Raw genomic sequence first — 21,366 nt, 5'->3', positions numbered from 1 at the left:
ACTTGCTGATCACGAAAACGAGGAGTCCGATGGGGTCTCACGTACCTCAGCCGGACGCCTTGTCGCTCCGACAGAGAAACGGAGCAGACGACCGCGCATGACCATTCTGCTCCATTAATCTCTAGGGAGCATGACAGAGATCGGTGAGTGTGGTGCTCGTCAATTTCTGTAAGCTCCATAGAGATTAATGGAACGGTCATGCGCAGCCGTCTACTCCATTAGTCTGCAGAGCGCCGAGGCGTCCCACAGACGTATCATCACTGAGACCCCCACTGATCAGCAAGTTAGTGGGAAACCCCTTTAACTAGAGATGAGCGGACCCGAAGTCCGAACATATTGCCAAAATGGCGGCCGGACAGCCAATCTGGAAAATGAACGCCCCAAGCCATGCAACCATGGGTTAGCTAGGGGTATGCATTTGCCAGACTGGCGCTTTGGCCGCCAATACATCCGGGTCGGGCCGCTGAACCCAAACTAGAAAGTCTGTTCTGCTCATCTCTAGTGTTCTGGATTGTCATCCCTTCAAGGACCAACAGGTCCTTACTAGAGATGAGCGAACACTAAAATGCTCGGGTACTCGTTATTCGAGACGAACTTTTCCCGATGCTCGAGTGCTCGTCTCGAATAACGAACCCCATTGAAGTCAATGGGAGACTCGAGCATTTTTCAAGGGGACCAAGGCTCTGCACAGGGAAGCTTGGCCAAACACCTGGGAACCTCAGAAAAGGATGGAAACACCACGGAAATGGACAGGAAACAGCAGGGGCAGCATGCATGGATGCCTCTGAGGCTGCATAATCGCACCATTATGCCAAAATTATGGGCAACAGCATGGCCATGACAGAGTGACAGAATGAAGCTAGATAGCATCTAAAACATCCAATAATTGACCCTGACACTATAGGGGACGGCATGCAGAGGCAGCGGCAGCAGGCTAGAGAGTGTCATGGCGACATACCCTAAATGGACTCAGGCTTCAAACCAATGGGTGGCAGAGAGGAACCAAAGGAGGTGAGCAAGAAGCGCTCAAATAATATCGGTACATGATAAAAGTTTGCCAGTATATTTTGTGGATTACACAGCAGGGTGGCGACAAAGTTAACATGGAAGCCATGAAAACAACCCAAAATTCTGCCTGACACAGCTCGTTTGATAAGGGGACCATGTATGGAGGCAGTGAACTAGTAGTAGATTAAAGGTGCTGCAGTTAAAACTATGTTAGTTGGATCTTGGCATGGAGCTGGCGCTCCGCTGCCAGGCGAGCTTTCGCCAATCCAAGCCCCTGTCTATAGGCTACTCCCCAAACAGCACTTCTAAGAACCTTTTGTATAAGATCAAGTGTAGTAGCGTTCTTATAAGTTTAGGATATGCCGGGTGAGGGGAATGTAAACAGATGCGCAAGAAGCGCTGAAATAATATCCCTAAATGGTAAAAGTTTGCAAGTATATTTTGGGGATTACACAGCAGGGTGGCGACAAAGTTAACAACTTTGATGTGGAATGCCCTGTAATAGCTCTTGGGCGGTGTGCCTTTTATCGCCTAGGCTCAGCAGTTTCAGCACCGCCTGCTGTCGCTTAGCGACGGCACTGCTGCTGTGCCTAGAGCTACCGACTGATGGCGCCATGCCCACGGATGGTAATTCGGAGGAGGAGGAGGTGGAGGAGGGGTGGGAGGAGGTATAGTAGGCCTTTGAGACCTGGACCGAGGTAGGCCCCGCAATTCTCTGCGTCGGCAGTATATGACCAGCCCCAGGGTCAGACTCGGTCCCAGCCTGCACCAAGTTAAGTGTAGTAGCGTTCTTATAAGTTTGGGATATGGCGGGTGAGGGGAATGTAAACAGATGCGCAAGAAGCGCATGATGCGCATGGAGCTGGCGTTCCGCTGCCAGGCGAGCTTTCGCCAATCCAAGCCCCTGTCTCTAGGCTACTCCCCAAACAGCACTTCTAAGAACCTTTTGTATAAGATCAAGTGTAGTAGCGTTCTTATAAGTTTAGGATATGCCGGGTGAGGGGAATGTAAACAGATGCGCAAGAAGCGCTGAAATAATATCCCTAAATGGTAAAAGTTTGCCAGTATATTTTGTGGATAACACAGCAGGGTGGCGACAAAGTTAACAACTTTGATGTGGAATCCATGAAAACAACCCAAATTTCTGCCTGACACACCTCGTTTGATAAAGGGACGATGTATGGAGGCAGCTATATGGACGACTTTTGGAGGTAGCAATGGAGACAACGTGTGGAGGCTGCTATGGAGACAATTTAATTTGGATAGTGCCTGTATGTGGCAGTCCCAAACATTTTTCAAACCAGAGGAGCAGGTAGGTGGCCCTCCAGTAAAATGGGATAGATTGAGTGCCTGTATGTGGCAGTCCCAAAAATGTTTCAAACCAGAGGAGCAGGTAGGTGGCCCTCCAGTAAAATGGAATAGATTGAGTGCCTGTATGTGGCAGTCCCAAAAATTGTTCAAACCAGAGGAGCAGGTAGGTGGCCCTGCAGTAAAATGGAATAGATTGAGTGCCTGTATGTGGCAGTCCCAAAAATTGTTCAAACCAGAGGAGCAGGTAGGTGGCCCTGCAGTAAAATGGAATAGATTGAGTGCCTGTATGTGGCAGTCCCAAAAATTGTTCAAACCAGAGGAGCAGGTAGGTGGCCCTGCAGTAAAATGGAATAGATTGAGTGCCTGTATGTGGCAGTCCCAAAAATGTTTCAAACCAGAGGAGCAGGTAGGTGGCCCTGCAGTAAAATGGAATAGATTGAGTGCCTGTATGTGGCAGTCCCAAAAATTTTTTAAAACAGAGGACCGGGTAGGTGGCCCTCCAGAAAAATGGAATAGATTGAGTGCCTGTATGTGGCACTCACAAAAATTGTTTCAAACAGAGGACCGGGTAGGTGGCCCTCCAGAAAAATTAAATGCATGAAGTACTATAGCAAGAGCCAGTGGGCCCTGTCAAAAAATAGCCAGTTTCCTCTGCTTTACTGTACAAAGAGGAGGAGAAGGAGGAAAATGAGGAGGAGGAGGAGGAGTGGATCAATTATTCAGGTTGAGCTTCCTTCACCTGGTGGAGATTGGAAATTCTGAGAAATCCAGCCTTTATTCATTTTAATAAGCGTCAGCCTGTCAGCGCTGTCAGTCGACAGGCGTGTACGCTTATCGGTGATGATGCCACCAGCTGCACTGAAAACCCGCTCGGACAAGACGCTAGCGGCAGGGCAGGCAAGAACCTCCAAGGCGTACAGCGCCAGTTCGTGCCACATGTCCAGCTTTGAAACCCAGTAGTTGTAGGGAGCTGTGTGATCATTTAGGACGATGGTATGGTCAGCTACGTACTCCCTCACCATCTTTCTGTAAAGATCAGCCCTACTCTGCCGAGACTGGGGACAGGTGACAGTGTCTTGCTGGGGTGACATAAAGCTGGCAAAAGCCTTGTAAAGCGTACCCTTGCCAGTGCTGGACAAGCTGCCTGCTCGCCTACTCTCCCTCGCTACTTGTCCCGCAGAACTACGCACTCTGCCGCTAGCGCTGTCAGAAGGGAAATACTGTTTCAGCTTGTGCACCAGGGCCTGCTGGTATTCATGCATTCTCACACTCCTTTCCTCTCCAGGGATGAGAGTGGAAAGATTTTGCTTGTACCGTGGGTCCAGGAGAGTGAACACCCAGTAATCGGTGCTGGAATAAATTCTTTGAACGCGAGGGTCACGGGATAGGCAGCCTAGCATGAAATCTGCCATATGCGCCAGAGTACCAACGCGTAAGAATTCACTCCCCTCACTGGCCTGACTGTCCATTTCCTCCTCCTCCAACTCCTCCAACTCCTCTTCTTCTGCCCATACACGCTGAACAGTGAAGGACTCAACAATGGTCCCCTCTTGTGTCTCGCCAACATTCTCCTCCTCTTCCTCCTCATCCTCCTCCACCTCCACCTCCTCCGATATGCGCTGAGAAACAGACCTCAGGGTGCTTTGGCTATCAACAAGGGAATATTCTTCCCCCGTCTCTTGTGACGAGCGCAAAGCTTCCGACTTCATGCTGACCAGAGAGTTTTTCAACAGGCCAAGCAGCGGGATGGTGAGGCTGATGATGGCGGCATCGCCACTGACCATCTGTGTTGACTCCTCAAAGTTACTCAGCACCTGACAGATATCAGACATCCACGTCCACTCCTCATTGTAGACTTGAGGAAGCTGACTGACCTGACTACCAGTTCTGGTGGAAGTTGACATCTGGCAGTCTACAATCGCTCTGCGCTGCTGGTAAACTCTGGATAACATGGTCAGTGTTGAATTCCACCTCGTGGGCACGTCGCACAACAGTCGGTGAGCGGGCAGTTGGAGGCGGCGCTGCGCTGCCCTGAGAGTGGCAGCATCTGGGCTGGACTTCCTGAAATGCGCACAGATGCGGCGCACCTTCGTGAGCAAATCAGACAGATTGGGGTATGTCTTGAGGAAACGCTGCACTATCAGATTTAACACATGGGCCAGGCATGGCACATGTGTCAGTCTGCCGAGTTGCAGAGCCGCCACCAGGTTACGGCCGTTGTCACACACAACCATTCCCGGCTTGAGGTTCAGCGGTGCCAGCCACAGATCAGTCTGCGCCGTGATGCCCTGTAATAGCTCTTGGGCGGTGTGCCTTTTGTCGCCTAGGCTCAGCAGTTTGAGCACCGCCTGCTGTCGCTTAGCGACGGCACTGCTGCTGTGCCTAGAGCTACCGACTGATGGCGCCGTGCCCACGGATGGTAGTTCGGAGGAGGAGGTGGAGGAGGGGTGGGAGGAGGAGGAGGCATAGTAGGCCTGAAACACCTGGACCGAGGTAGGCCCCGCAATCCTCGGCGTCGGCAGTATATGAGCAGCCCCAGGGTCAGACTCGGTCCCAGCCTCCACCAAGTTAACCCAATGTGCCGTCAGCGATATATAGTGGCCCTGCCCGGCAGCACTCGTCCACGTGTCCGTGGTCAGGTGGACCTTGTCAGAAACGGCGTTGGTCAGGGCACGGATGATGTTGTCTGACACGTGCTGGTGCAGGGCTGGGACGGCACATCGGGAAAAGTAGTGGCGGCTGGGGACCGAATACCGAGGGGCGGCCGCCGCCATGAGGTTGCGAAAGGCCTCGGTCTCTACTAGCCTATAGGGCAGCATCTCCAGGCTAAGCAATCTGGAGATGTGCACATTAAGGGCTTGGGCGTGCGGGTGGGTTGCACTATATTTGCGTTTCCGCTCCAGCGTCTGGGGTATGGAGAGCTGAACGCTGGTGGATGCTGTGGAGGATCGTGGAGGCGACGATGGGGTTTTTGTGCCAGGGTCCTGGGCAGGGGGCTGACTAGCAGCTGACACAGGGGAAGGAGCAGTGGTGTGCACGGCCGGAGGTGAACGGGCTTGTTGCCACTGAGTGGGGTGCTTAGCATTCATATGCCTGCGCATACTGGTGGTAGTTAAGCTAGTAGTGGTGGAACCCCTGCTGAGCCTGGTTTGGCAAATGTTGCACACCACAGTCCGTCGGTCATCCGGTGTTTCCTTAAAGAACCTCCACACTTCTGAAGATCTAGCCCTCGCCGCAAGAGCCCTCACCACGGGAGCTTCACTAGTTGACAGTGGCGCTGATGCACCAGCTCTGGCCCTGCCTCTCCGTCTGGCCCCACCACTGCCTCTTCCAACCTGTTCAGGTCGAGGACTCTCCTCCGTCTCAGAAGCACTGTGTTCACCCGGCCTCTCAACCCAGCTTGGGTCTGTCACCTCATCATCCTCCGATCCCTCAGTCTGCTCCCCCCTCGGACTTCCTGCCCTGACAACAACTTCCCCACTGTCTGACAACCGTGTCTCCTCATCGTCGGACACCTCTTTACACACTTCCACTACGTCAAGAAGGTCATCATCACCCACAGACTGTGACTGGTGGAAAACCTGGGCATCGGAAAATTGCTCAGCAGCAACCGGACAAGTGGTTTGTGACTGTGGGAAGGGTCCAGAAAACAGTTCCTCAGAGTATGCCGGTTCAAATGCCAAATTTTCCTGGGAGGGGGCAGACTGGGGGGGAGGAGGCTGAGGTGCAGGAGCTGGAGGAGTGGGGATTTCGGTGACATGGGTGGACTGCGTGGAAGACTGACTGGTGGTGGACAAATTGCTCGAAGCATTGTCAGCAATCCACGACATCACCTGTTCGCACTGTTCTGGCCTCAACAGTGCTCTACCACGAGTCCCAGTAACTTCAGACATGAACCTAGGGAGTGTAGCTCTGCGGCGTTCCCCTGCTCCCTCATCAGCAGGTGGTGTCTCACCCCGCCCAGGACCACGGCCTCTGACCCCTGCAGTAGTTGGACGCCCACGTCCCCGACCTCGTCCTCTACCCCTAGCCCTCGGGTTAAACATTTTTAAAATGAGAGTTATAACTTTTTTTTTTTTTTTACTTCTTTTTGTTTTTTTTGGTGTTTTTTTGTGTTTTTTTTTTTTTTTTGTGTTTTTTGTTTTTTTTTGAGTTTTTAAAACCAAACAATCCTATCCTATTGCTATGGCTATTTTCTAGCCAAGTATCAAAGGAAGCACACTACTATGCCAGATGAGATGACACTGAGTTATTGCCTAATAGAAATCCAACCCCTACTGAATTTTGCCACTTCGGCCTTTGCTATGGATATGTGCGCCACTAAGCGCAGAACACAGCGGTCGCAAGTCTCACTACAAATTGCTCAGAATTGGCAAGTACATGCACTGCAGAAACTACAGCCACCAGCAGATCAACCAGAAATCAAATATATAGAACGCTACTGTAGGCTTCAAGAAGCTGTTTGTATTCTCCTATGGCTATTTTCTAGCCAAGTATCAAAGGAAGCACACTACTATGCCAGATGAGATGACACTGAGTTATTGCCTAATAGAAATCCAACCCCTACTGAATTTTGCCACTTCGGCCTTTGCTATGGATATGTGCGCCACTAAGCGCAGAACACAGCGGTCGCAAGTCTCACTACAAATTGCTCAGAATTGGCAAGTACATGCACTGCAGAAACTACAGCCACCAGCAGATCAACCAGAAATCAAATATATAGAACGCTACTGTAGGCTTCAAGAAGCTGTTTGTATTCTCCTATGGCTATTTTCTAGCCAAGTATCAAAGGAAGCACACTACTATGCCAGATGAGATGACACTGAGTTATTGCCTAATAGAAATCCAACCCCTACTGAATTTTGCCACTTCGGCCTTTGCTATGGATATGTGCGCCACTAAGCGCAGAACACAGCGGTCGCAAGTCTCACTACAAATTGCTCAGAATTGGCAAGTACATGCACTGCAGAAACTACAGCCACCAGCAGATCAACCAGAAATCAAATATATAGAACGCTACTGTAGGCTTCAAGAAGCTGTTTGTATTCTCCTATGGCTATTTTCTAGCCAAGTATCAAAGGAAGCACACTACTATGCCAGATGAGATGACACTGAGTTATTGCCTAATAGAAATCCAACCCCTACTGAATTTTGCCACTTCGGCCTTTGCTATGGATATGTGCGCCACTAAGCGCAGAACACAGCGGTCGCAAGTCTCACTACAAATTGCTCAGAATTGGCAAGTACATGCACTGCAGAAACTACAGCCACCAGCAGATCAACCAGAAATCAAATATATAGAACGCTACTGTAGGCTTCAAGAAGCTGTTTGTATTCTCCTATGGCTATTTTCTAGCCAAGTATCAAAGGAAGCACACTACTATGCCAGATGAGATGACACTGAGTTATTGCCTAATAGAAATCCAACCCCTACTGAATTTTGCCACTTCGGCCTTTGCTATGGATATGTGCGCCACTAAGCGCAGAACACAGCGGTCGCAAGTCTCACTACAAATTGCTCAGAATTGGCAAGTACATGCACTGCAGAAACTACAGCCACCAGCAGATCAACCAGAAATCAAATATATAGAACGCTACTGTAGGCTTCAAGAAGCTGTTTGTATTCTCCTATGGCTATTTTCTAGCCAAGTATCAAAGGAAGCACAGTACTATGCCAGATGAGATGACACTGAGTTATTGCCTAATAGAAATCCAACCCCTACTGAATTTTCCCACTTCGGTCTTTGCTATGGATATGTGCGCCACTAAGCGCAGAACACAACGGTAGCAAGTCCCCCTGCTAATTCCTCACAAAATGGTAAAAGATGCAAATTAAAATAAAAAAAGTAGAACGTTATTGTAGCCCTAAGAAGGGCTGTTGGGTTCTTTTAGAATCACTCCTGCCTAACAGTAAGCTAATAGAACACCCTAACGCTTTCCCTGACCAGCAGCAGCTCTCTCCCTAGCGGCATCCAGAGACAGAATGATCCGAGCAGCGCGGCCAGCGGCTAGTCTATCCCAGGGTCACCTGATCTGGCCAGCCAACCACTGCTATCGACGTGTAAGGGTACCACGTCATGCTGGGTGGAGTGCAGAGTCTCCTGGCTTGTGATTGGCTCTGTTTCTGGCCGCCAAAAAGCAAAACGGCGGGAGCTGCCATTTTCTCGAGCGGGCGAAGTATTCGTCCGAGTAACGAGCAGTTTCGAGTACCCTAATGCTCGACCGAGCATCAAGCTCGGACGAGCATGTTCGCTCATCTCTAGTCCTTACATAATACCAAAAACAGCATGACCCCCATGCAAACTTGGAGACAGAAGATGGTAAAGAGATCAAATACAGGAGGAATGACTCAAAGTAATTCACATCACTTCCATTCTTTCTACAGTTGCCGAGGAAAGTTTTTTTTTTTTAAATAAGGAAACAGTCGATATAATACATTTTAAAGTTACAAATTTTAGAAGAAAATTATAGATTTGTAATATAAAACAATTCTGCTTACAATCCACACACTTTTCCCCAAGAAATATCATTCTATTAAAATACATGTTTTCTGAACTTCTGAACATTCTTCAAAGTTTTAAGCAGATACAAACTCCAGGCGGGATCAATGTAATGAAGATCATAAATCCTATTATTATTTCACCTACACAACACATTTTACAATGAGAACTGATTTTACAGCCGGGAAAGTGCTAGAGTCAGCTGTCTGTTATCTAATTCTAACTTTCTGAAAGTTTGGGTCTTGTCTATAACAACCATGGGCTGATGAAAGGCGCTTTGGATCAGAGATAAAACTATAAGTGTTCCAGTCTAGTGAAATAATGTATATTACTGATAAACAAGTGCACTATTTCTGTACATTATACACTGGTCTTTTCAAGTGTAATGGGCCCAGACAAGGAAATAACTTACATGCAGTTTGTGAAGTTAGGTACAAACCTGTGCAAGTCACATGTCCTGTACAGCTCTCTACCTGCACTACACGTCCCGTACAGCTCTCTACCTGCACTACACGTCCCGTACAACTCTCTCCCTGCACTACACGTCCCGTACAGCTCTCTACCTGCACTACACGTCCCGTACAACTCTCTCCCTGCACTACACGTCCCGTACAGCTCTCTACCTGCACTACACGTCCCGTACAGCTCTCTACCTGCACTACAAGTACAAAGCCACTCTCTACCTGCACTACAAGTACAAAGCCACTCTCTCCCTGCACTACACGTCCCGTACAGCTCTCTCCCTGCACTACACGTCCCGTACAGCTCTCTCCCTGCACTACACGTCCCGTACAGCTCTCTCCCTGCACTACACGTCCCGTACAGCTCTCTCCCTGCACTACACGTCCCGTACAGCTCTCTCCCTGCACTACACGTCCCGTACAGCTCTCTCCCTGCACTACACGTCCCGTACAGCTCTCTCCCTGCACTACACGTCCCGTACAGCTCTCTCCCTGCACTACACGTCCCGTACAGCTCTCTCCCTGCACTACACGTCCCGTACAGCTCTCTACCTGCACTACACGTCCCGTACAGCTCTCTCCCTGCACTACACGTCCCGTACAGCTCTCTACCTGCACTACACGTCCTGTACAGCTCTCTACCTGCACTACACGTCCTGCGCAGCTCTCTACCTGCACTATAAGTACAATGCCACTCTCTACCTGTACTACATGTCCTGTACAGCTCTCTACCTGCACTATAAGTACAATGCCACTCTCTTCCTCTAATACATGCACTGTACGCTTCCTTCCTACCTTTAGAATATATACTGTAATTCTGTCAAACCTGTATCAGGATTTGTCTTCATTTGTATTTACATGGCCAACATAACACTTTTTGCTTATTTGTTGTTGTTACTGCATTAATTACTAGTTTCTACAGAGTTGTATAGGAAATTACAATATTTTCTCGTTCCTGTGGGCGCCCAGGAACACATTATTCTTGTAACTTGAGGGGATCATTGTAATTACTTTATTATGTTCCAACACTGGAAAGTCAAAGAGCTGGAAGATGTGACCCAGGTTGTGGTGTCTGACAGATCAACCTAATACGTTGTCACTGCTCTATTATATTACCGTTGATACATCTCATACTAGGTGACATGGGATGCTACCCCCCTTTAATTATTCATGCTTTATTGTATAACAATGTTGAATTGCTTTGGATTTCATTTGACTTTTTGACACTGATCATCAGAAAAAAAAGACTCTAAAATGTCAAAGAGAAAACAAATATTTACAAACTGATGTACATTCATCAAACCCAAATTAACTGATTGCCCTTTTAGTCCCCTCAATGAAGTCAATGTTTCATAGCTGTTTTAGAAATTATAGCCTTAAAGGGAACCTGTCATCACTTTCACGCTACCAGGCGCACAGGCAGCATGAATTTCCTAAAGGGAATCGTAATTCAGAAATCCATGGTTTAGTCATAGCTCGGGTAAATAGTTCAAATACACGATGGGGAGATCCGCCTGCGGTGCACCTTCTCCCAAACCTCTTTGGCTGATAGACAGGCTTCTCCCTTATTTGGTGAAGTGTTAATTACAACATTTACAGAAAGCAAAAATGTTTAAAAACACATACAATCCTATTCTACAGTTGGGAATACAGGCAGTCCCCGGGTTACGTAGAAAATAGGTTCCTTGGGTTTGTACTTAAGTTGAAGCTGTATGTAAGTCAGAACTGTATATTTTATAATTGTAGATCCAGTCAAAAATATTTTTTTGCCCCAGTGACAATTGGATTTTCAAAGATTTTTGCTGTAATGGGACCAAGGATTATCAATAAAGCTTCATTACAGACACCTTACAGCTGATCATTGCAGCCTGGGACTAAAATAAACCATCCAGAGAGCTTCAGCAGAGGTCACAGTGGGCAGAGAGGTCCGTCTGTAACGAGGGGTCGTCTGTAAGTCGGGTGTCCTTAAGTAGGGGACCACCTGTATTTGGCTTGTCCACAGGAGTTCTCCAAAGCCCAGGGATCAATATGTCTATTGTGAGTAGAGGTGAACCAGCCATGAGGCGAGGTGAGCCTATTGCCTCAGGCAGCACCACCTGCATCAAGATAGGGGCATTATCACGAGCACAGTCACCTGCTACAAAGCAGGACCTCCCACATAAAAATAATGGGGCACATTTAATAAGGACCTTCTGCCAGTTTTCTGTCGGGCATTCTTTTATGTGCACACTGCTTGCACATCTGTTTAAGAAGTGTCAGTGCCACGTATGTGTCATGCTTGCACTATACCCATTGCAAATTTCTGCACAAAAAGAAGTGTTTTCCGATGCACAATTCCGCGCCACATTTATCATGCAGAGTGCAACAGAAGTGTTTTGCACGCCCTATGTTAAAAGGTGCACCAAAAGAAAGATTCATGAAGAACGTGCGACACAAATCCGGTATCTGGCGCCCCCTGCACTAGACACAGGAAAACTGCACAGGGCTCCAAAAAGATAACATTTTTGTCCCTGTGACAATAGGATTTTCAAAGTTTTGTGCTGACAGCTGATCTTTCGGAGAGGTGCGTTTGTAACTAGGGGTCGTCTGTAAGTCGAGTGTCCTTATGCCACGGACTGCCTGTATGCACATACGAATGTACATATTGTTTACATATTGTACATATCAATCACCCCAGGGATCATTAGTGTAATGGATCATCAAGCCTACGGGATTGACTTTATAAAAGGAAGGTCCAGAATCTGTGACCATCAGGTAAATAGCACAAATGGATGGATCAACTCAACTCAAGGAGCTGTAAACCCAAACCTGGTATAACTTCTTCAATTAAAAAAAAAAAAAAATTACACTATGCCTTTTGGCTTCAAACTAAAGATTTCCTTAGGTACCTCAGATCAAAGTCGTTTTTTTTTTTTTTTCGTTATTAAAAAAATCTGTTTCAAAAAGGAACCGGAAACTGTAAAGCAAAATGTTGTAGCGTAACTATTACTACACGTCAGCCTCTGTATCTGCAAGGACTTCTGTCCATCTGTGACTGCAGCCACCTCTTCCCATGTGATGGGTTGTGTGTCACTGGGACTGAGCTGCCAGGTTTTGATTAGAAATGAAATGACTTTTAGGGAAGTGCCTTATGTTCCAATATTTGCTAATCCTTTAAATCACACAGAGGATTTAAGGTTTCTAGTAAATACAGATCATCACGAGCATATGTGCGTCTCTGCTTGCCCTGCACATCAAACGAGAATGGAGAGCAAGCAATGTGCAGTGCGGTTTAGTGCGACATTTACTCGGTAACCGTAATGTAGGAGCTCATCACCCACACAAGTTTCCCCATCCACATATAGTAAAAACGTAACAAAATGAAGAAATCTATAGATAAACAATCATGTGTGGCTGGAAAATTTTCGACAAATTGCATGATGCACCATATTCTGACACAGAGGCATACATTGTCCTTGGACTTCATGTTGCAGTTCAGGTAGATAGGTCCATTTCTGTTTTTGTTTTGTTTTTTTCAATTTTGACTCTCTTGACACCATTGAGAAGTATTGGTGGACTAAACTGTAGAATTAAAGGGAACCCGTCACCAGATATTCACAAATACAGATAGTGACAGGTTCCCATAAAGCCCTATTAACTAACTGACAGCCTTCTTTAAGGGTACCATATCTCCAGTTTTGTAGCTCACTGAACCACAATCCTGATGTGGTTTGAAAGATGAAATTCCTTTATTTAATAGAGTCTAAGATATAGGCATCTAAATTAATGCTCCACTCAAGCATCTTCACCTGACTTATCTATGGAAAAAGATGACTCTTCTCAGCTTATTTTCACATGGCTTTGGAGACGAATGTTCTTTACAGGTAAAAAGGAGAAATTTCACAAAAAAAAGGAATTCTAGAAAGGACATGTAATCATGAGGACAGGACCATCACTAGAAAGTTTGGGGCCCCTGACTGGCAAAGTTGGTGGGTCCCTACAGAATGATCATTCACCCCTGTGTACACAGTTCGTTCCCTGCACCTGGAAAGCTAGTAGTGTTTTCTGTGACTTGGGGCCCTTTCTCCCCTTGGGGTCCCCTGAACACAATCACACTAAACCCCCCCTGATGGCGGCCCTGCCTCAGAGTGTTGCTCGTTTAGTGGTGTAAAATCTGGTGAGTTTCCTTTTAATAGGGCAAGAAAAATACACACATATCCATGTTTTAGTTAGGAAAGTGCTCCAAATAAGTTATGCTACTGGGTTGTTTTTTTTTGTAGAGAAAAATATTCACAGCAATGTACTTCTGGTAACATCTGTGCTATTGTACCACTTTATAATTGCCTCCTTTATTCCTTTTAATCCTAAGTTTTATGTTCTAGGTCTGAATAATGCAAAGTTCAAACAATATGCGACCTGGATTTACACTGCCATATCACAGCAGCATTGTCTAGTTTTACTTTACACGAGAAAACAGAACAGCAGCAATATGTTTCAAGCAGGACATGTTTGAAACTTGGGAAAAAAACAAAATACATTTAAAGGGGTCACCACTTATCCCCTACTTTGTATACGGGATAACGTATTGTGCCTAGAAAACACCTTTAAGGAGAACAATTCTTTGCAGGCGCTGTATATATAAAAGGTAACCACAGGGAGCACAAAATAAATTTAGGGACATAGAAATATATTGATATCTACTTGTAATTTTTGATACATGCACGGGGCACATTGTCATTTAGTTAAGAGGATATATTTGATGTATGTTAGGGGCACTGTGTGGTCAATTGTGTTGTCGGTAAAAACTTATTTTGGAGCACATTTTTATCCAAGTGACACTATACTGCAAGCGACTGTGGTATTTTTAGTTGCACAGTGTGGAGATGTGTCGCAGGGAGCTGAATACATCTGGTGGAACATTTTGCAGCCATAAGTCACAACACTTCCAGACGCAAAGTCATCATGAATTCCTGAACCCAAAGGAGAAGAAGACATGTCGCTTGTGAGTTACAGGATCCCACTTGTGCCTGTGTTTGATCAGGATTGCAGTCACTGTCTATGCTGAAAAGGCGCAACTACTCTCAGCATGAGTATGACTATACCCACAGTGCCACAGAGGCAAATCTTACTTCAGTAGGCAGCCCCAGGGAGGGGGTTGGGGTTTATTGTCATCATTTACTTTATAGGTTGTCAGCCTTTTCTTATAGGGAATATTGGTGCTGATGGCTGACACTAACACCCCTAACCAAAATTCAGCCACCAGCAGAAATCCCTTGAAAGGGCTTATTCTTATATCATACACAACAATAATGCCCCATCATAAAATCACCTTTGCAGCCTGTGTCCAAACCAAACGTCATACAGTGGAAAAGAGAGAAGTAGAAAGTTTTTTTTCTTGATTGACTTCTTTGAGGTGCCTCCCCCACCACCAGTGCCCCGAAGCTTCCGGATCCCGGACTCCCACAATATAGATATATTTATCTGAAGCAGTAGGGTGAGCCCCCAGAATCAATGTCACTGCTCAGCACTAGACACCTCAGTCCGACTCATGGAGTCCAACAACATGGATACAGTGGAATTAATAAGCGTTCGTTCTGCACAGTTACAATCCCAGCCACCCACCATGGGATCTAGAACCTAGGCCACCTGATTGTAACAAAGATTCTCTGACATTCCCCATAGGGTCCTAGAGGTTGGATCCTCTGAGTTATAGTTTGGATTCTATCTACTTCAAATATTTTAAACATGTGGCACCCACAAATCACCTTGTTTTTACTCGCAGCAAGCCAGTGCCGCTCCGTTGGGTCACCACTGTGAAGCGAGGAGCACGTGACTGCTGCAGCCAATAGCAGTAGAGTGTTCATGTGCCGTATATGGCTTGCTGTACTGGATCAACAGGAAAAACAAGTTGCTTCAATTTTATCGGGGTATTGAAAAATATGGGGTACAGTTTGGAAAAGTGTCTAAAAGTTCAACAGTGCAAAGTTCAATCGGTTTTGTAATTTACTCTACGCCAGAACATATACATTATTATACATTATATACTTACTAAAAATAAAGTGCTATCTATCCCTATATAAAGATGAATTTCTTTTTACTACTTTTATGCAAATGACCTTGTTGTATCATCCAGCAATAGGCAAGTTACACCGGACACAACCACATAATAATGAAGCATGGGAACGTTAATAAACAGAATTTACTATAAAACTTCATAGTACACAATATGCAGCCCGGTATAATCCCGCATTGTGTGCGGGGGACAATACTTATTGCTTGCTTTGGTTTTGTCACCTACGCTTCAGCTCGGTCTAAATTAGCTGTCAGGGGAGTAAGCGCTGAATGTCTTCTGTGAGCGCTCGAATGATTTAGAAACACGATTCACCCCCAAAGGCTTCTTATTGTCATCTGTTCTTCATCTTCTATTTTTATTGCTATTGTGTGCTCTTCACATGTGAGCCCTGCCCGGAGTCACCGCACGTTACACTTATAGATGCAGCAATTTAATGGTTATCATAGTCTTCTAATGATCAGTAATTATGACTCATTCACAAGATATGCCATAAATACTAAATAGATATGAGTTCTACCTCTGGACTAAGATCTGTCTCCAGAACGGTAACTGCTGACCCCCATTCCCATGGTTAGGAGAACGTAGGGTTGTTGGGATAAGCCAAGTCACTCTCCATTCAAGTCCATGGAAACACCAAAAATGGTCGAGAGCATAGACTTTTTCTAGCTTTTTCATAGACCTAGATCACAGAATTGGGGGTCAGCAGAGTGTGGTCATGTCAAAAATGCTGTCCATGAAAATTGCTCATAATTTGTGGCAGCACGGTGGCTCAGTGGTTAGCACTACAGTCTTGCAGCGCTGGGGACCAGGGTTCAAGTCCCAGGTAAACATCGGAAAAGAGTTTATATGTTCTCAACGTGTTTGCGTGGGTTTCCTAGGGGGTCTTCCGGTTTCTTCACACACTTCAAAACATACTGGTAGGTTGATTAGATTGTGAGCCCCATGGGGACAGGGACTAATTTGGCAAACTCTGTGTAGAGCTGCGGAATCTGTGTGCATTATATAAAGGAATTACTATTTTAAAGAAATATTCATGATTTACATACATCTCACAAGATGATCCGATTTTCAAGACAATGGGGCTTATTTACTAAGGGCTCCGTCGGGTTTCCTGAATTCGTTTTGCGCCGAATTCCGCTGGGATTTTGGCGCACGCGATCGGATTTTGGGACAATCGTGCCGGTTTTCACTTGACAGAAATCGGGGGGCATGGCCGTCGGACAACTCGACGGATTCGGAAAAAACGCGGAATATAAAAAACGAAATGTGTCGCAAGATCAAGCACTCACATGCACCGAAAAGAAGCAGGTGAACTCCGGAGGACCTCAGTGCAGCATCAACACCTACTGGATATTTGGCGCACAAGCTTAGTGAATCCCGGCATAACCCGAATCCACGTCAGACAACGCGCCGCCAGATTGCGACAGGGCCGGGTAAGTAAATGAGCCCCAATGTTGGTTCCCTTATATGGCGTAAACGGGTTTTAGCTGGGGTTACCTCTAAACACATTGTTTAATAAAAATCTACCATCAAAATCCATCACAATAAACCAGGGACACTTACTCATAGATCCAGGCACTGTGACTGTGGTAATCTTCTTATTTGTTATCCATGGCCTCCTTCCTTCTAAAATGAGCTTTTAAAATTATGATAATGAGCCTGAGGAGCTACCACTCCCACAGATCTCCCCTTCTTCCTCAGCACTTGTGCCATGAGCACTACCTGCAAGGGTACTTCCCTAGTTTCAAACCATACATCCTCCATACTACCATACTACCAATGCAGGGAACCACCCAGCTGCTACCTCATAAATAGCTTCAGTGCACCCAAGGCAAAGGAGTAGTCAATGAAGGTCAAGGCAGGAAGAGCCTGGTAAAAACCATATATCAAAGGTCGGAACAAGTTCCGATAATGTGAAATAGATCAGGAATCAGGCAGCAAACTAATAAACTTTGTAGAAATGATGGGAAAAAGAGGAGCCTTAGTGCAGAAACCTTCCCATTGGACACAGATGCCTTAAAAAGAGACTAAAAGATGCCTAGTTGGGAGGAAATTAGTTGTAGTAGAGTTTAGGATCCACATTTGGTCCATTAAGAAGCAGGTAGGACGCCCCCTGTTGACACTGCTAACACTAGGACCCAACAGCTGCCGGAGCACAGGCATCACCACTGATATGAATTGATTTTGTGGAAAACTACAGTCCTCAACCGAATAGAAGCTAAGTTATGGGGGGACACGTCTGTAAAGTAATGTACAGTCCTGGCTTATACTTGAGTTAGTTCATTTATATCGTGTCTGTCATATTTTAAAAGTCAGAACAACATATCCTGCTGGGCTACTCTATCAGCGTTCACATTGCAACAGAACCAAAAGAATGCTTATCGGGTCAGCTTGGATTTTCTGAGCAGCAAGGTCGGCTGCACGGGTCCGATCCCTCGTACTGCATACACTTCACAGGAGTCCTTGCATTAAACAGCAATATGATGCAAGGACTTCCCGTTTGCCAGCAGAACTGCAGCGCCTGCATGATATTAAGGAAGTTCTGATACTATGGGTCTGGTTCGGTGTCATGGCTTCTGTCATATATGTGAAACAATAGGTCAAGAAGAAAAAAAAACACATGACAGAAAACTGTTGTATATAATAAAAGGGTAAAAATAAATAAGGCACATTGTGACATATCTCATGAATCTTACAAAAAAAAGTAGCTATTAAGTCAATATAACCAAAGAAATAAAAAAAAGTTTTAAGGCATAAGAGGACAACCGCAACACTGACAGAAAATTCAGAACCTACTTTAGTAGAAGTAATGCAATAATAAAGCTTGTTAGAAGAATCCTGAATTGATACAGCGTGTGATAACAATATTCCCCTGGCACCTATCATCCCTCACCGGATTGTAGATTTTCTCATCTTTTATGGTGTAACAACTCTAAATCCGAGAGGATTTAATTAGACTGATTAACATAAAAAAAGATATTTGGTATCAAAGCAAAACAAATCCTAAGAAAATCATCTACATCAATGGATTTTAACAAAGAGAAATTATATGCATGTATAACTGTTCGCTCGGCGATTTCCGTCGGCTCCATTGAGATGTATGGAGCAGAATGATCATGGGTGGCTGTCTGCTCCATTACTCTCCGGGAGCTACGAGTGGTCCAACTGAGATAGCTGGGACCCCTCGTTTTCGTGATCTGTGTGGGTCTCATAACTGAGACCCCCACCAATCTGCAACTTAGGCCCTATCCCTTCAGAGAGGGTATGAAATGCCCTTTCTAAAAAATCCTTAATGTGAAATCTGACCAATTTACCTATAAAATATTGATTCCATAAGATGAGTCAGGTTTAAAGTCTGCAGGGTGAGAGTCACTTCAGAAAGCCCTATATTCGGTTCTACAGCACCTTGAAACGTGGTTTTAGTGTCATATTAAAGATAAGAAGATGAAAAATAGAATCTATACCCTAACTGAGCGGGCTAGTCATTTGGGCCTGTATTTAAAAAGTTATAATAAGGAGAAGTAGTAAAAAAAAAAATAAATAAAAAATAAAAAATTTAATTGTTGCATGTGTCTAAAATCAGTTCAAACCAATTAATGCAAACTCGAGAATGGGCCCCAGACATCTGTACTAAATACTAACAAGTTATATTTTTAGATTTAAAATTTGAGATCATTTTTTGAATGGAATTACTTTCACATTTTTGCCTTCTGCTGCTCAGTGTCAAAAATGCTTCTGGCTACGTTATTGTATATATGCTGCACATTTTTGTAAAAAAAAAAAATTACAGTGAATTATTTTAAAGGTGTTGTCCAAGAGTTCACGAATTCAGACTAGCTTCAGGAAAATATTGAGAAAGACCAGGCGGGTTGAAACGCGTTTTGGGGCGAGAGGTACACCAGGTATTATGTCTAACTATTATGTAATATATAACATTTAACCTCACAATTGTCTACTAAGGCATGCTGCCTAACTATGATGTTTGAAGTATAGGCTGACGGGGGCTTAAAGTCATTGAAGCTGTTGTTGTCATACTGCAGACCACTAATGTTTGCATTATTTCTGCCCATTTAATATTGTGTATAGACTTCTCTCTTGGTGCACCTCGCTTTTTATATCTCTCCTGAGATGTTATTTTAGATGTTATGTTATTTTAACAAATTTTGTATTGAATAAAGTATTACCCTTTTATTATTATATGTGGCATGTGGTATCCTCTTACTTTGTTTGTTTTGGAGCTTATATAGCTTCAGGAAAAGTTTGAAAGCTACAGAAATAAACATTGAGCTGTTATAAAACTTGTGCCGATCCAGCACCAGGGCTGCGGAGTTACATGCCGATATTGGTTTCATTTCCTGAAGCGTTAATGTGCCAATCACTGGCCTCAGCGGTCACATGTCAGAATATGTTAGCTTCACCAATGAGGCCAGTGATAGACACATAAAGGCTACAGGGAAAAAATAAAAATAAGAATACGAGATCAGCAAGGGTTGGACAGGTGAGAAATATTAGATTTTTTTTTTTATTAATTAATTTTGATAACATTTTCTATGGCTATTTTGAATATGGTTGACTGTCGGCAAGAAAAGTAGGACTATATAATGTATTGCAGTACATATAGAGGTAGCATGTGCAATTCTATACTACTCTCTAATTTCTTAGAACTTATTAGACAAATTAAATCTTATAGGGAATCTGTCAGCAGGAATGTCATTTTTAGCTGATGAAAGGTTCCAATGGGCAGGCAGGGGACAGTGTGGAGGAGAGGAAGAATGGATGAGGAGACCGAGACACAGACACACAAGGCTGCATCACACCCCCCCCCTTCCTCCCCACTTACTTGACATGAAGTACAGAAATTATTCAGATTGCTGACAAAGGCGTTTTTAAAACCAGCACAGCAAAAGCGATTGGAACCCGTCAACAGCTAAAAATTACATTCCTGTTGACCGGTTCACTTTAAAAAGGGCAAGGTATCATAAGCATGCCCATTATAAAGGTGTACAGGCAGTCCCCGGGTTACATACAAGATAGGTTCTGTAGGGTTGTTCTTAAGTTGAATTTGTATGTAAGTCGGAACTGTATATTTTATCATTGTAACCCCAGCCAGAACTTTTTTGGTCTCTGTGACAATTGGATTTTAAAAATGTTGGGTTGTCATAAGAAGCAGGATTAACAATAAAGCTTAAGTACAGACACCTGTGATAACTGTTACAGCTGATCATTGAAGCCTGGGACTAAAGTACAGTAAATTACCAACATCCAGAGGTCCGTTTGTAACTTGGGGTCATCTGTAAGTCAGGTGTTCTTAAGTAGGGGACCACCTGTATTGTTATGGACAGTGTTTATGATATATCAGCATGATATGTCATAAATACATAGTTGATGCAGATCTCACCATTCAGACCCGCTATCAGTCTCAAAAATATGGGTCTACTGACCCCCTGCCGACAGCTGGGATGAAAGGAGTTGTACCCACATGTATCCTATAGAATTTATCCATTGGGTGATTTGCATTATTTCTGCGATCTTGCCGGTCCAGCTGATTTTAAGTTTTGCAGATATGGAAAAGGCGATCATATAACTCCATTATTTTTTGTACCCTACCTGGAAAAAATGGAAAACTTTAATAAAAACGTTGTGAAACATCAGAGGTCTGGATGCCTTGATGTTTCAGAAGTACCATAGGTAATGGAGACTAAACATTTTGGTAATGGGAGGTTGATCCAGGGAGTTATTCTGCCATATTTAGGATGGGGATGGTATTTTTCCCTATTGTGGGGCGATTGACATTCTCTTTATAGAGTTTTTTTTGGCTTTCTCTGGATTAACACAATAAAACTATTGGTTGGACATGAACCTTGTTTCAACCTTATCTATAAAAACACAACTACCGTATTTTTCGGACTATAAGGCGCACATAAAAACCTAAGATTTCCTTAGAAATCCAAAGTGAGCCTTATAGTCCGGTGCGCCTTATGTATGGAGGAGGGCAGCGGACCCTACTTACATAGGTCCCCGCTACCGGAGACAG

The 21,366-nt window shown here is 44.8% G+C and overlaps 1 protein-coding gene across 1 annotated transcript in view; it reads right to left on the bottom strand.

Annotated features, from left to right (window-relative positions):
* Positions 1-21,366, bottom strand: part of CPQ (carboxypeptidase Q) — a 281,871-nt gene that overhangs the window by 223,786 nt on the left and 36,719 nt on the right. The window lies entirely within an intron of this gene.

The sequence above is a fragment of the Engystomops pustulosus genome, chromosome 5, assembly GCF_040894005.1.
Source record: "Engystomops pustulosus chromosome 5, aEngPut4.maternal, whole genome shotgun sequence".
Classification (NCBI taxonomy): domain Eukaryota; kingdom Metazoa; phylum Chordata; class Amphibia; order Anura; family Leptodactylidae; genus Engystomops; species Engystomops pustulosus.
Note: the sequence above shows the minus strand (reverse complement) of the source record. Positions and strands in the feature narration are given on the sequence as shown.